The sequence below is a fragment of the Amblyomma maculatum genome, chromosome 3 (genome assembly GCF_055883805.1).
Source record: "Amblyomma maculatum isolate TAMU_Amacu chromosome 3, ASM5588380v1, whole genome shotgun sequence".
NCBI classification, from domain to species: domain Eukaryota; kingdom Metazoa; phylum Arthropoda; class Arachnida; order Ixodida; family Ixodidae; genus Amblyomma; species Amblyomma maculatum.
In genome coordinates this window covers 45,770,202-45,785,139 of record NC_139346.1, presented here as the reverse complement: position 1 = coordinate 45,785,139, position 14,938 = coordinate 45,770,202, and positions in this window count along the sequence as shown.

Below are 14,938 nucleotides of genomic sequence, written 5' to 3'. Positions count from 1 at the left end.
GAAATGGCCAGAGATAGAAGAGCAGTTGAAGGACGACAAAATAGGTGTGTACGCTCTGTGCGAGACTCATCTCAGGGATCTAGAAGATCCATCGTTTAAAGAAGGCTACCCCAAGCAGCACGCCGTCAATGGACCGCCAATGGTCCAATATTGGGATATATTGGTCCCAATATTGGTCAATATTGGCGACTGATCGGGGTGCACAAAGAGCCAAGATATATGCCAACCAATTTGATCGGCTCTCCTATCAAAACCAGTATTGGCATACTACCTTGTTTACTGGCATTCAACGGCACTCAATGGCTACTCAATATCTTCCACCCAAACTCACTCACTGGTTGTTATATCACGGCCATCCCGCCAAGCTCACTGGCCATCCAGTATCTTGTATCCATGCTTATTCACTGGATATTCACAACTGGCATCCAGCCAGATTTATCGGCTACCCAATATTTACAATCCAATCTTGCCCAGTGGTTTTGCTTATTGGCATCCAGCCAGAGCAATTGGCAATCCGGCTAGTTGCTTTTTCGTGCTGTGACTAATAGGCACCTGCAAAGCCATCTCCTACTTATGCAGTGCAGATATTTTTCATGCAGTTTTTTATTTAAATAAAGCATGCTGAGGATATCCATGCAGAGAAAATAATACAGCTTAAAGGTTCATTGCATGGTGATTTATTAGGTGTGCACGTGTTACAGGGCATGGAAACATTTAGGCAGAACTCTTAGACCTCAGTGCTCCTCCTGTCTTTGCGTCCCTTGGCAAGGTGTTCTCAGGTCCCAGGTTGGAGGAAGGCGCTGCGTTCATCGCAGCTTCTTTTGTGGTCGGTTGTAGGGGCAGCAGCTCCATGCAGCCTTTAATGATATGGACTTGAGCAGCGTACATAGCAATGTATTTCCTTTCGCAGATGGCACCTGGAAATAAAAGCAACATTCATAAATCCCATTAAGACAGAAAACTTTTGGAAAGTGGAAGCGGTTCTAGACCGTGGAGTAAAAATGCAAAATAAAGCACTACCTGTCGGCCCTCAGGCAACTTTCTTGTCTGATTTACTCAGGTTGAAATAAGCTGCATGCTCAGTGAGGCCGGCCATATTAACTTTGTTACATTGGTTGCGACATCTGGCAGTGCATGGCTTCCCATGTGGATGTGTTGTTGACGCTGGAAACATAAAACAAAATGATATTTGCCATTATCTGTTCGTTAAACGGTAGTCAGTGCTTGCCCCTTATACTTGTAGTGCCTTTGTGATCGAACACCTGTAGAAGAAAGACGTCGTCATAACTGGAAGCTTCAAATCAATAGCTTTCCTTTGAATAGATTGCCGCAAGAACTAAAAAGAAACTGCAAAGGAAAAAACAGACACAAAAAATGGCAGTCGCACTCCGACCGCGGCTGCTAAATTTAGTGTGCACCGCATCATTACTGCAAACAGAACGTTTTAAAAGTTGTCAAAGCTGCAGCCAAAACACCGTACGACACAGATGCTTTTAGTTTTGTATGATACACTCGAACTGAAAAAATAAAGAAATCCGTAACTTAGCATCACGTTTGTTGTGGGAACAAGTTTGTACGTGTGGTAAAGTATAAGAACTATGGTAGCAACTGTAAATAACCTATTTTAACCGGCTATTTTATGACACTTCCACTACTCGGAATTAGCGCGAGAAAGATCAAACACGTGAATAAGCTACGCGTCGTTTAGACCATTCCAATAGTGCATTCATAACGGCAAATTACAATATTAAATATTCGCTCGCTACTAAAAATCATGTCCCAGAAAGCTAGACTTAACTCTGAGTTTTGAATATAGACGAGTTGCAAAACCTACAAGTCAGCTTCCCTGTGAGGCAGAAAATCATGCACAATTGCGGCAGAACCTGACTCCGCGGCAATAGTTAGGTCCAGTGCGTGCATCTACTACAGTCCACGCAGCTTCGGATGCAGTCCCCGTCGCACAGGCCATTATGCGAGAACAGGTTTTCGAACATTCTTGACGCGGGCATAAAGGAAGGGAGAGCACTGCCACACTGGGTGAGGAAAGGAGTTTTAGAATTGGCGACCCACGTGCGGAATGCTGTGACGAATGGGCAAGGGGTGAGGGAGTTACTCTGCCACCAGTCGCTGTGCCAGCCCTGCTCCCAACTATTATTCCAAAGTAAGTCTAAGCCGCCATTGTGCAGGAATTCCTGCCTCACAGGGAAGCTAACTTGTAGGTTTTGCAACTCGTCTATAGTTTGTAAAAGAAACTGACCACTTCAGACACACAACAAACGCGCGATGAAATTGTAACCTGAAAATCACACAAAACACGCATCATGTTTTACAGGACCACATTTTTCTTTTGCAATACAAATTGGCCACCTCTGCGCCGTAAATTTTGTCATTATGACCAGAATTTATGCATACAAAATAGTGCGCTGAAAATACAGTTCAGAACTGACTGGCGTGGTGCGGTCGAAATAAATGACTTTCCGTTCTCGCAAGCATATCGGTTATTGACATGATGATCAAGGCTGACAACATACTGCACCAAATAATGCAAAAAAAAAGTATCTTACCATACGGCTAACGCAGATTTGCAGACCTCAGTTGCAAGAATCCAAAATGAATGCTGCCACGAAAAGTACATCACAGGGATCTGATGCTTTATACACCTGGTAAGAAAAAGTAGCGATCTTACAAGGAGACAAAGCAAGAAATAATCTCAGAGCTCAGTTACGAACAATTTAAAATGCTGGTGGTACTCACAAATATCCTCTTTCAGGCATGGCCATTAAAACGAATCGGAACTTTAACAAGGCTTGGTTTTTCGGTTCTGCTGTCCAAAGCTGCGGGAGGTCGAGCGGGTGGGGATTGTGTGGCCGACCAGACGCCTCTGAATCAGCGGCTTGTGTCGAGTTTTGAAGCACGGTTGGAAGGGGGCAGAAGGATGGTTGTGTTTTCTCTTCCTCTTTTTTTTTTGCTTGAGATCTGTCGAAAGAGTAGGCATAAAGCTCGAAAGGGGGTGAGAGAAATGAAAGAGGTCCTGCAGGACCACGTGAGCCCAGAAGGCTGCCGGCCAGGAAAGTTGGCGGGAAGGAAGGTAAGAGTGAGGGGGAGTAGAGTGGGGGGCATTGTGAGCATCGCCTGCCTAGCCGGTAGGGCAGTGAAGGTCGCTGCCATTCCGCGATGACTGTTTTACGGGGAGAAAAGGCTACAAGACGGGAAGTTGAAAGCGGTTTGGAGAATTGCTTTAGTCAAGGCCCTCGGGCGGAAAGGCGACAAAAGGACGAGAGAATGGAAACCGTATGTTCTTTGCGCCAAGCTTGTGAGGAGGAATGCGCAGAGTTTTGCCCTTGGCTTCGCTAAAACAACGAGGAGTGCGTTCAGAGCTCTTTGGTCGCCTCGACTGTTGGCTCGGTAACATTTTCAGTGGAATGATAATTTCGCTATATTTTTTTGTTAATGCAAAATACGTTTTACCTCATAGTTTCAAATAATAATCACATATGTAAAACAATCTTCAGTTTTCACGGAATCGTTCGAACAAATGGACATATTTTTTTTTAATAAAGATGGCACGCAGGTCGCTGTTCATGACGGAGTGCTCTCGAAACGTCATCACGCGCAACTGAGTGATGCAACAGCCCGTATACTTGCTGTATTCCTATTAAGGAAAAGAAAAGCGAAAACGACCATACCTACTGGTACTTCAAGGTTAAAAATTCCCATGTTATTCATTTTTATTTTTTTTTAAATCAGGTGAACATTTAGAGCAAGAAAAAATCCCCGTAGAACTAAGCGTGGGCATATCAAGATATACAAAATACTCGACGAGCTGAGATCTGAAGAACTAAATTTGCAGTAAAGAAAAAATAGAAAGAAAGCAAGGGTCAACATTGAAACTATATCTACGAACTTGGGACAAGGTTGTCCTCAGAAAGAAGCGCTGTATAATCATCCTTCAGCCCGCGGAAGCAGCGCTTGTGAAAGCGGCAGAATATTTCACAAAGGAACCCTAATTCTCAATCATGTGTTAAATTCTTCGACAGTGGTGTTCTCTAAAAATGCCCCAAAACTGCTAAAGTAACGCACTCGCATTACTTTTAATATATATGAATTGCAATTAGCTGCCTGGTTGACATGATGGGATATAATTGTTTAGTTCTCTGAAGGGAAACGCCTTCGGTGCGGTGATTATATGGTTGAACAATAAGGAAATGAATGTTTGAAGAATAGTTTCTGAACAATGCTTAGGAGAGCGCTGTCAAACGCTGTGGTCAAATGCATCATTATGAGCCATATATTACAGCTTTCGAACAAAAATAACTTCCGTAAAGAACATCGTTATTATGCAATTTCAATTTTCTTACCATATATGCTGGCGACACATGTGCGCGCATTCATTACACTGTAGGTGATTGTTTTAAAAATTTATTTTTTTTTTCGTTTGCCTTGCCCCATGCAGTGCTGTTGATTTTTTTTTATTATCTTTTACATGTACATTACTTTTTGGCAGTGTGCGATTTACATTGCATTAGAATACGAACCATTCCAGGACAGTTCAGATTTCACTGAATTAGCTAGGCATAGCGTAGAATATATGTTGTTTGTATTTTTGTATTGTTTGTAAAAATATATTCACATTTTCCGTGATAGGCACTTCTGTTCATTTTGTCTGGTCAGCTCAGTCAAACTATTTTAGAACAATCCATACATTAATCCCAATAAACATTATATATATGGTGGCCCAAATTACGTATGGAGTATGAATATCTTCTACAGTTGAACGTAAACTGACGTCCGGGCCAGCGAAAAATTTAGTTGCGACGAAATTAGCCCCAACACACTGTCATATTGAGATGCAAGCATTAGAAATGTCTCTGTCGGTCAGAGCTGTTTTTTTAGCGCCGCCGCAGCCTGAAATGTGCTAAGGTGGCCAGCCATCAAAGCTCGTTAGACAATATCGACCACTAGAAGCCATGATATATACAATGTTGGGATGCCATCAAAGCTGATGGGACAATATTGACCAATCTATGTCAAGATATATGCAATGTTGACAAGCCATCCATATTGGCAGAACAATATTGCCGAACCTATGCCATTAGGGTGCAATGCTGGCTAGCCATCACAGTCCATCGAACAATATTGAACAACATAATGCATATGTATACATTGCTGGCAGGCCGCCATGACAGGCGGGTCACTATTGACCAATATATGCCATGATTTATTTATTGCTGACAAAACAACCATAATGGCCGGACAATATTAACCTATTTATGCCATTATATGTGCAATGCTGGCCAGCCATCAGACCTCATTATGCAATATTGACCGCTCTAATCCAAGATATATACAATGTTAGGATGCCACCAAAGCTGGTGGGGCAATATTGACCGATGAATGCCAAGATATATTCAATGTTGACGAGGCAACCATAATGGCCGGACAATATTAGCCAAGCTATGCCATGATATGTGCAATGCTGGTCAGCCATCAAGGCTCATTAGACAATATCGACCACTAGAAACCAATATATTACAATGTTAGGAAGCCGGCAAAGTTGGTTGGACATTATTGACCACTGTATGCCTAGATATATTCAATATTGAGAAGCCGTTGTTATTGACCGGACAATATTTACCAGGTTATACCATGGTGTGGAAGATATTGGCAAACAATTGCATCTGGTTGGCCAATAATGACCAGGCTGCCTCATTGTGTATACAATAATGGCAAACTGTTCAATATGAATGGGCATTATTGACCGCTCTTAGCCGGTTGAATGCCAATAACGGATATGGGTGAAGTTCACTGGGCCAATAATGATTATGGTATAGCGTGGCTGCACATTATTGGTAGCTCAATGGCACCATTGGGCCACTTGTGGGCCAGTAATCCCCAATCAATCCCCATTATTGGGCCGATGAAATGTGCTGCCTGGGACGTCTGGGAAGGGTGCAACAGAACGGGAATGGAGAAAAAGGAGTGAGGGGTAGGTGTGTTTATACAGCAAGGAACAATTTGGCAAATAATAAACTCATCCTGAAAAAAACATAGCTGGGTATCAGGAACAATTGCCGGCATAAAGGCATGGCTAGGTGTAGTTTGCTTAGGAACAGGACACCAATGCAGGCAAGAAAACAAGGATCTCGTTGAATGTTCCAGTGACTATATAAGCCCGTCTGGAGCCGGGTCCGATATTATTCTACTGGGAGACATGAATGGCCACACCGACGGTCTGGATAGATACACAGATTGTAACGGGAAGATAATGCTAGATTTCTGTGAGCGACACAACCTAGTTATTGTAATTAGAGAAACAAAATGGTGAGGGACGAATCGCCTGGGAATTCGGGAACAGGTAGACGACCATTTACTACTGTCTAATGTCGCCAGGAATTTGCACCAAGCTCGAAAAATGGAAATAGACGAAGAAGGGAAGTGTAGTTTGGTTAGTGATCATAAACGTATTAGTCTGCAGATGGGGTCCTTGATGAAAAGAGAAACGGAACAAACAAAAAGTAAGCGTAAAATTAAACAACGATCAAATAGCATAGATAGCAGCACACATATAGGAAGCAATAGAGATAATCACCATGGAAGACTGGGTGTATGAACAGGTAGAACTACTCATAAGGAGAAACACTAAGGAGGTTAAAGTAGCCAATCGCTGAAATCGAAAAAGGAAGCCACAGAGCTGATGGAATAAGGAAATTAGGGAAGCCATTGAACAACGACGGGAGCTTCAAGAAAACACCGAGAGGCAAACAAAGCACAGGTATTTCAGGAGGAAATATACCAAACATAGGAATCATATCCACAAAAGAAACTTGATGTACAGGCCCTCGTCCAATGTAAAATAAAGCAATCCACCGATCGCTGGATGGCTGACATACACAATGCCATTAGAGGTGGATCAAGAAAATTCTGGAACCATATAAGCTGGCTAGGTAAAAAGAATCAAAGAAAGCAGGACCGGAGTAACGATAGCGAGGGAAATAGTTTAAGGGGCGACAACGCAGCGAACTACATTACATCAGTTGTAGCAGAGTCATTTAAGAGCGACGATAGGGTAATCTCCGCAAATCAGGAAGCAACATAAGATAGCAGAATGCAAAGCAGCTTAGAACTGACCAATCTAAAATGAAAAAAGGCAGAAAAAAATATTTCTAAAAGCATATCTACAGGAATAGATGGAATTTCGATCAAGCTGATTAATGAACTTGGTCCAATAAGTAAGGAAATGTTGTTAAAGGCTTTGGAAACAGTCATAACGAATAATAAAATTCCGCACAGCTGGCGGCAGAGTAAAATGAATGTCATTTACAAAGGGAACAGAGATAGGATGCCCATAAAATCCTACAGGCCGATTACATAACATCTGTTATATACAGGCTAGCTATGCAGGCGGTGAAAGTAAAGATGCAATCATGGTTAGAAAGTAAGAAGATACTCTGAGAACTTCAGAACAGTTTTAGAAATGGTAGGTGCTTAGATGATAGTCTGTTGTGCATACCCAATGCATCGGAATAGCTAAAGTGGAAAATAGACCTTTCTATTTGGCCTTCCTTGACATGAACGGGGCGTACGACAACGTAAACAGGGAACTCCTGTGGAACATATTAAAAGAATAAGTTATCGGTCATGAGGCAACAGATTTACTACAGGAAATATACCGGGATAACAAAGCAGATATTACGTGGGAAGGGATAAGAAGTACGGAAGATGTCAAAGTATGCAAAGGTATAAGACAAGGCTGTCCTCTATCACCGCTGCTGTTCATGCTTTATACGTTAAATATGGAACGGAGGATACAAAAAGCAACCTAAGTTTTAACCTGTCATATAGATTAGGCGGAAAGGTGGTAGAGCAGCGCCTCCCCGATGTAATGTACGCAGGCAATATTGCGCTGTGAGCAGATATTCAGGAAGATTTGCAAACTATAGGTAAGTATTGCGAGATCGGCTTCCGTTTTCGGTCAGTTAATTCGGATCTGATGATTTTCACCGGCTCAACTGAGTAGTGTCTTAAAATACAAAACCATGAAATACTCAGAATGGCAGAATACGATATCTTGGGTAATGAGGGTTGTAGAGCGGACGCTGTGCGGACGTGTTCCGCATGAGCTCCCGCCTTGAGACCGATTTTCGGCGGAACGCGCTGTGCCTTGGACTTGCTTTTTGTGGAATCGTCTGCAGGCAGTTGCCCTGTACCTGTGGACACCATATTTTGGCAAGTGTTCCCCCCTTTTAGGGGTTTTTTCACGATTTGTACTCGACCACGGTGCGGCAAATCAGGCCTAATCATTAGGCCGAGCCGACGCCTGCGGCACCGGGCTCCGGGGCTGTGACTTGTGGTTGTGGGCCTTTGCGAGGCTGAAGACAATGGAGTACTCCGTTGAGGGAGAATCTATATCGCCCGAAGAGTTCGAGGCGGGAGAATGGACCTGGGTTTTGAAGGCGCAAGATCGATTCAAGAAGTCTGTGTACGGGGATCACTCCGAGAGTAGGCCTACCGAGAAACAGGCGGGCAGCGACGGGCGCCAGACGCACGGAGCAGCCCAAGTCAAGCGGGGGAAAGCGCCGGTGTGGAAGAAACGGGGACCGTTTCTGAAGATGCCAGCCAAGGATTTCAAGGTTGTGTGCCGGCCCAAGAATTGGGACTTGAGTATAGTGACGCCGAGGGAGCTCGGATGTGCCTTGAGAGCGGCAGCAGAGCTGACGAACGCGACTGCGGTGGAAGAAGACCTGGTGCGGGTCAATGAGACAAACAACACGATGACGGTGAGCACGCCGTGTATGAATCGTAGTGGGGCATATGCGAATGTAAAGACGCTCAAGCTGGGCGGTCGTGACCTTGAGGTTTCGGCGTACGTGGCGGCGCCGGAGAACTCTGTGCGCGGAGTAATTTACAATGCGTACAACGGACGCCCATTGGCAGAAGTTCGCGAAGGATTCTTGAAGAAGAACGAAGACATGGACATTTTGGATGCTAGACCTTTGGGCAAGTCAAAGGCGATTCAGATCACTTTCGGCGGGAAGCGCGTTCCCCGGCAAGTTATTTATTGGAACTGTCTGTACGCTGTGATCCCGTATAGAGAGTTAGTCGAGACCTGCTATAACTGCAGACGAGTGGGACATCGGGCGGACGTTTGCTATCGTCCGAAGACTAATTTGTGTCGCCGTTGCGGGAAGGAACATCCTGCACCACCGGACGGAGAGTCGCTGACCTGCACGCCGGACTGCATCGTGTGCCATGGGGCGCACAGCACGGGAAGCCGCAACTGCAAGTTTCGTCTAGCCCGTCAGCAGCCGACGGGTCTGCAGCACAGCAACGAGGACAAGAGCCAAACTGGCAAGGAAGAGCGGCGTTCGCAGCGCAGCAACGAGGACAAGAGCCAAACTGGCAAGGAAGAGCGGCGTTCGAGGCCCAGGAAGCGGTCATCTAGCGGTGCGAGAGGCGATAGCAAGAGAAGGGACCGGTCAGCTTCCTTCCCGTCACTGCCCGGACCCGAGCCTGGCAAAGGAGGAGGGCAAGGTTCCGGTCATGGAAGAAGTCCCAGTGCGACAAGGAAAAAGGTGAGCTGGCCGAACGCGGGCTCCCAAAATGAGACTGCTCGAGAGAAGGAGCTACAAAGGCAGGTGTTGCAGCAAGCCGAAACTATCAAAAAGATGGAAGCTAGGATGGCAGAGATGGAACGCGCGCTTAAAACCGGCAGAGTAGAAAGGGTACAGACGCCGCTGGTCCAGGCCCCACAGAAAGCGGCGCAGGCGAACGCTTGTAGCGTGGACGCCCCACAGAAAGTGGCGCAGGCGAACGCTTCTAGCGTGGACGATAACTGTACAGCTATGGAAGTGGAGAATCGGGGGACGGTCAAAAGGCCGCCGCCGGCAGATGAGGGAGCTCATGCAAAGAGAATAGCAGAAACTTCGGCGGCGGACACGCCGCAGCCAGTAGTTAAAGTCACTAGTCTTAGGAGGGACATGCTTACCCTTGCAGAGAGAGTAGGAAAACTTGAAGAAAGACAGGATAGATTGGAAGGTCGGGTCGACAAGATCGAAGCCAGACTAGGCAAGATTGAGGAGCGTCTTGACGCCTTCACCAATGACTTAAGGGGTTTCCAGACCCAAGTAATGGGTATGTTTAAACACCTAAATGCTATGCTAGAGGCTAGATTGCCTCCCGTAGTCGGCCAGGAGCCGATGTTAGTGAACCTAGTGCCTCACCATGGCCCCTCGCCAGCAAATTGAGGTTTGGCAGTGGAACTGCAGGGGCTTCCGTCGCAAGCGGGGGAACCTGCAGTTGCACATTCAAAATCTAGATAGTAAGCCGGACATTATAGCTTTGCAGGAGGCTAGCGGCTCGGTTAAATTACCGGGATTTAAGACATTTACACCACCAGAGATTGATCGAGGGGGCGTATCGAGCGTCTTTACGGCCATGCTAGTCCATCGTAACACCACAGTGATTCAGCATACCATAGATAGCAGCAGGGAGGACTACGTCCTGCTGGAGATTTTACCCAAAAGAAAAGGCGATAAGAGTCTCTTTGCTCTTAATGTATACTCTTCTCCAAAAGATAAGGGGGTGGGCTTGCCAGACCTCCTGATAAAGACGCAACGGCTAGCGGCTAGGTCTCAACTCATCGTGGTGGGGGATTTCAATGCGCCTCATCCGGAGTGGGGCTACATCCGAGCCAGCCCGAAGGGAAATAAACTTTGGCAGGTTGCCCAGGACCTGCGATGGACGATCTTGAACAACCCGCTAGATCATACAAGGATAGGCAACAGCGTGAGCATAGACACCTCTCCAGACCTCACATTTGTGAATGGTATCAGGGATGCAAAGTGGGTAAACACGGGACAGCCACTGGGAAGTGATCACTATATCCTTTCCACGATATTTAGTGCTGCTAAGCACAAAGACAACGTGAAAGGAACTCGAGTGACGGACTGGGACCGATTTCGGGAAGTCAGGAATGATACAGTGACCGGGGAAATCGAGGACTTAGGAGCCTGGGTTGAGGCACTCAAGCAGGCCGTGAAGAGTACCACAAAAGAGGTTCCAGCGGAGGAGGAGGGCTCTACGGCTGACTCCAGATTGTTACACATGTGGGAAGCACATGCGAGTCTCCTTCGGAGGTGGAAGAAACAAAGGCATAATGGTGTGCTCCGTAGAAAGATGGCCAAGTTAGAACGAGAAATCGAAACGTAAACATTGGAGTTGCAGTGCAAACAGTGGGAGCAGATTTGTGACCGGATGAATGGGCAATTCGGATGCAAAAAAACATGGCAGTTGTTGAGGCACCTTTTAGACCCGACGGCAACCAAATCTGCGCAGAAGGGGCAAATGGCTAGGTTAGTGCATCGGTATCAAGGCACGACTGGGGAGTTTATACATGAACTCCGAAGACGTTACATAAACGCAGAGGCGGGCGGTTGCTTGCCGGATTACTCGGGAGAGGAAAACCTTGAATTAGATGCAGACTTCACGGTGGCGGAAGTGGAGTTTGCAATGGGTCAGCTTCGTACCACGTCAGCAGCGGGTCCGGACGGGGTTACTAATAAGATGCTGAGGAACCTGGATTTCAAGTCAGTAGGGGCACTCACGAATTTGATGAATAAATTTTGGGTGGCCGGGGAGATTCCGCCAGAGTGGAAGCATGCTAGGATTACATTTATTCCTAAAGCAGGGAAGAAGCTCTGCATTGAGAATCTGCGTCCCATCTCGCTAACGTCGTGTTTAGCCAAATTGATGGAGCATGTGGTCCTGAACAGGCTTCAGGGTTATGTAGAGGACAAGGAGTTGATACCTGAAACAATGATTGGTTTCAGGGCTAATTTATCAACGCAGGACGTCATGATACAGCTAAAAAAAGACGTTGTTGATCCTGGGTACGGCACGGGCACCAAGGCTATCTTGGGGCTCGACCTAACTAAGGCCTTTGACAATGTTACCCATGAGGCAATATTGAGGAACCTATCGGACATAAGACCGGGGGGTAGAAACTTCCGGTACATCAGATCGTTTCTGGAGGGTAGGACTGCGGAGATTATAGTTGGAGAAATGAAATCGGATCCCTTCCCATTGGGGGGCAGAGGGACACCGCAAGGGTCGGTATTATCGCCGTTCCTATTTAATCTCGCATTGATGAAGATACCACCGAGGCTGCAAGGGATATCGGGACTTAAACATACATTTTATGCGGATGACATTACTCTTTGGGTAACAAGAGGCAGTGACGCACATTTGCAAGAAACTCTACAGCACGCGGTGGATATTGTTGAGGAGCTAGCAGGGGAAGCAGGACTCTCGTGCTCTCAGCCCAAGTCCGAGCTTTTTGTGCTGAGGGACAAGCCAAGAGGGATACATGCGAGGCACTATGTGCCGCCACCGCCTTTAGAGGTCAAAGTGGGGGGCGTACCGGTCGCTGAGGTTCAAACGATCAGGATCCTGGGTATGTATCTGCAGACTAACAGGAAAAATAGCGAGTCCTTGAAAAGGCTTAAAAATACGGTCAATGCTACCGTGAGGTTAATCAGGAGAATCGCTAATCGTAAGAGAGGTGTTAAGGAAAAGGACTTGTGTAAGCTGGTGCAGGCGTTTGTGCTCAGTAGAATAGTGTATGCGACGCCTTATTTGAAGTTGGACGCAACGGAAAAAGGCAAGGTGGAGGCTATGATTAGGCAGGCATATAAAGCGGCCCTTGGGTTGCCTCACAATGCGTCTACCGAAAGGCTGCTGGGATTAGGGGTGCACAACACCCTAGAAGAACTACGGGAGGCGCACTTGGTGATGCAGCTCGGTAGGCTTTCAAAAACAAAAGCAGGAAGGGACATATTGGAAAGGATCGGCATTGGAGTTTATGCTCCAGCTGGTGACACTAAAATTCAGATTAGGCGGGAAATGCACAAGGGCTTGTACATAAAACCTTTGCCCAAGAACATGCATCCAATACATCACGAGGACCGCAGGAAGGCAAGAGCCAAAGCTTTACATGGTAAGTACGGGAAGTACAACGGGGCAGTCTATGTAGATGTCGCCGAGTATAGGGACAAGGACGCATTTGCAATTGCGGTGGTGGACGGGCGGGGACGCTTGATCGCCTCCGGATCAGTCAAAACCCGCTCCCCAGAAACTGCAGAGGAAGCGGCGATAGCACTAGCTATTACTAGTAGTAATGCTGACTTGATCTTCAGCGATTCCAAAACAGCCATCCGAAATTTGGCGAGGGGCAGAATATCTGTCACAGCGGCGCGATTGCTGAACCGGGCCACGGGGCGAGGGACTACGGAGGCGGAAATTGTCTGGGTACCAGCACACTCTGGGAATCCTGGGAACGAGACGGCTCACATGAATGCTCGAGGTTTCGTCAGCCGAGTAGGTGAGCCGGACGTTCCGGGAAGGTCCACGAGAGATGGGCTGGTATCCTTTCATGACATTACTAATCATTTCAAACTTGAGCGGAGGATTTACCCACCCCCGGACAAGCAATTGGTGAAGGCGCAGGAATGCGTCTGGCGACGATTGCAGACTAGATGTTTCTTCAACCCATACGTGTTGAGCAAAATCTACCCGGACATTCAGCCGGAGTGCAAATGGTGTCAGGAATTGGCAACCTATGACCACATATTATGGAGCTGTAGCATAGCACCGCCACCGGCGGATATTATGCGTGATCCTTCTCTCGAGCAGTGGGAGGCCGTGTTGGCCAGCTCAGACCCGGTCGTCCAGACCAGGGCCGTGGAGTGGGCCACCCAGGTCGCCGTCAGCCATGGGTTGATGGCCATCTAACACGGAACCATCCATACATGCTCTCTGACGAAAATAAAGTTTTTCCATCCATCCATGGGTAATGAGTATACAAAGGTGTTGTGTTGTGTTGGGTTTTATGGCGCATAAGCAACTAAGGCTATCATGCGCCAAGAGCGAGGAGAGTATACAAAGGATTGTCATATATTGAAAAGCATGAACAATCACTTAGGGCAAAAGGGCGAAGAAATGCCGGGGTTATGAAGCATAGGGCATTGCGGGAATACAACAGGTATCAGGCGCTGAGGGGTATTTGGAAAGGAATAATGGTGCCGAGGCTTTCAGAAATGCAGTTTTGTGCCTAAAAGCAGGGGTAATGTCGACTTTAGAAATAAATCATACAGCCGTCGGACGATTGGCACTGGGTTCCCATGGCAAAACAACAAATGAGGTAATACAGGGAGATAAGGGCTGGGCATCTTTTGAAGTACGGGAAGCTCATAGTAAAATATTATATGAGGAACGCCTGAGGAAATTGGACACTAACAGATGGGCAGCTAAAGTATTTAAATACCTATACCTAAAAAGCGTTGTCCGACACTGGAGGTAAACAACTAGGAAACCAACAAGTAGCTATGCTGGTCACAAGGACGAAGAAAAAAAGAGCGTTAGGCAACAGGTAAAAACCACAGAAGGTAAAAATGGAATAAATTCTGTGGAAAAGGAACAGTGTAGAACTATCCGAAAGTGGAAAAGGCAGATCAGGGAAGAAGCTTTCTTTGATAACTCAAGAGGTGGTGCCCTACGTTTTGAAGCTAGATTAGGTTGCCTTTCAACACGCAGCTACAAAAATAAATTTAACCACGAAGAGGACACATGTGCGCTTGTGGTAAATTCATAGAAACAGTCAACCATCTTATACTCGAATGTGATGGTATTGTTGTGGGACGCTGTGCCCATCTAGAGAGAGACACAGAAGAATGGAGGATACCAGGCAAACACCACTTGCCCCGGCGCTCTTCTTTTATTCTCTAACCCTCGCGCTGGCGCCGCGCGCTCGTCTCGCTCTCGTCCCGCGCCTCTTCGTTTTCAGGCGCAGCGCTCCTCGGTGCGCGTCGTAACAGCTCTCCACCGAGGGGAAGAAAGTGTCGGTGAGCTGCCGCAGGCGCTCTACTTATGGGACGGCATTTTG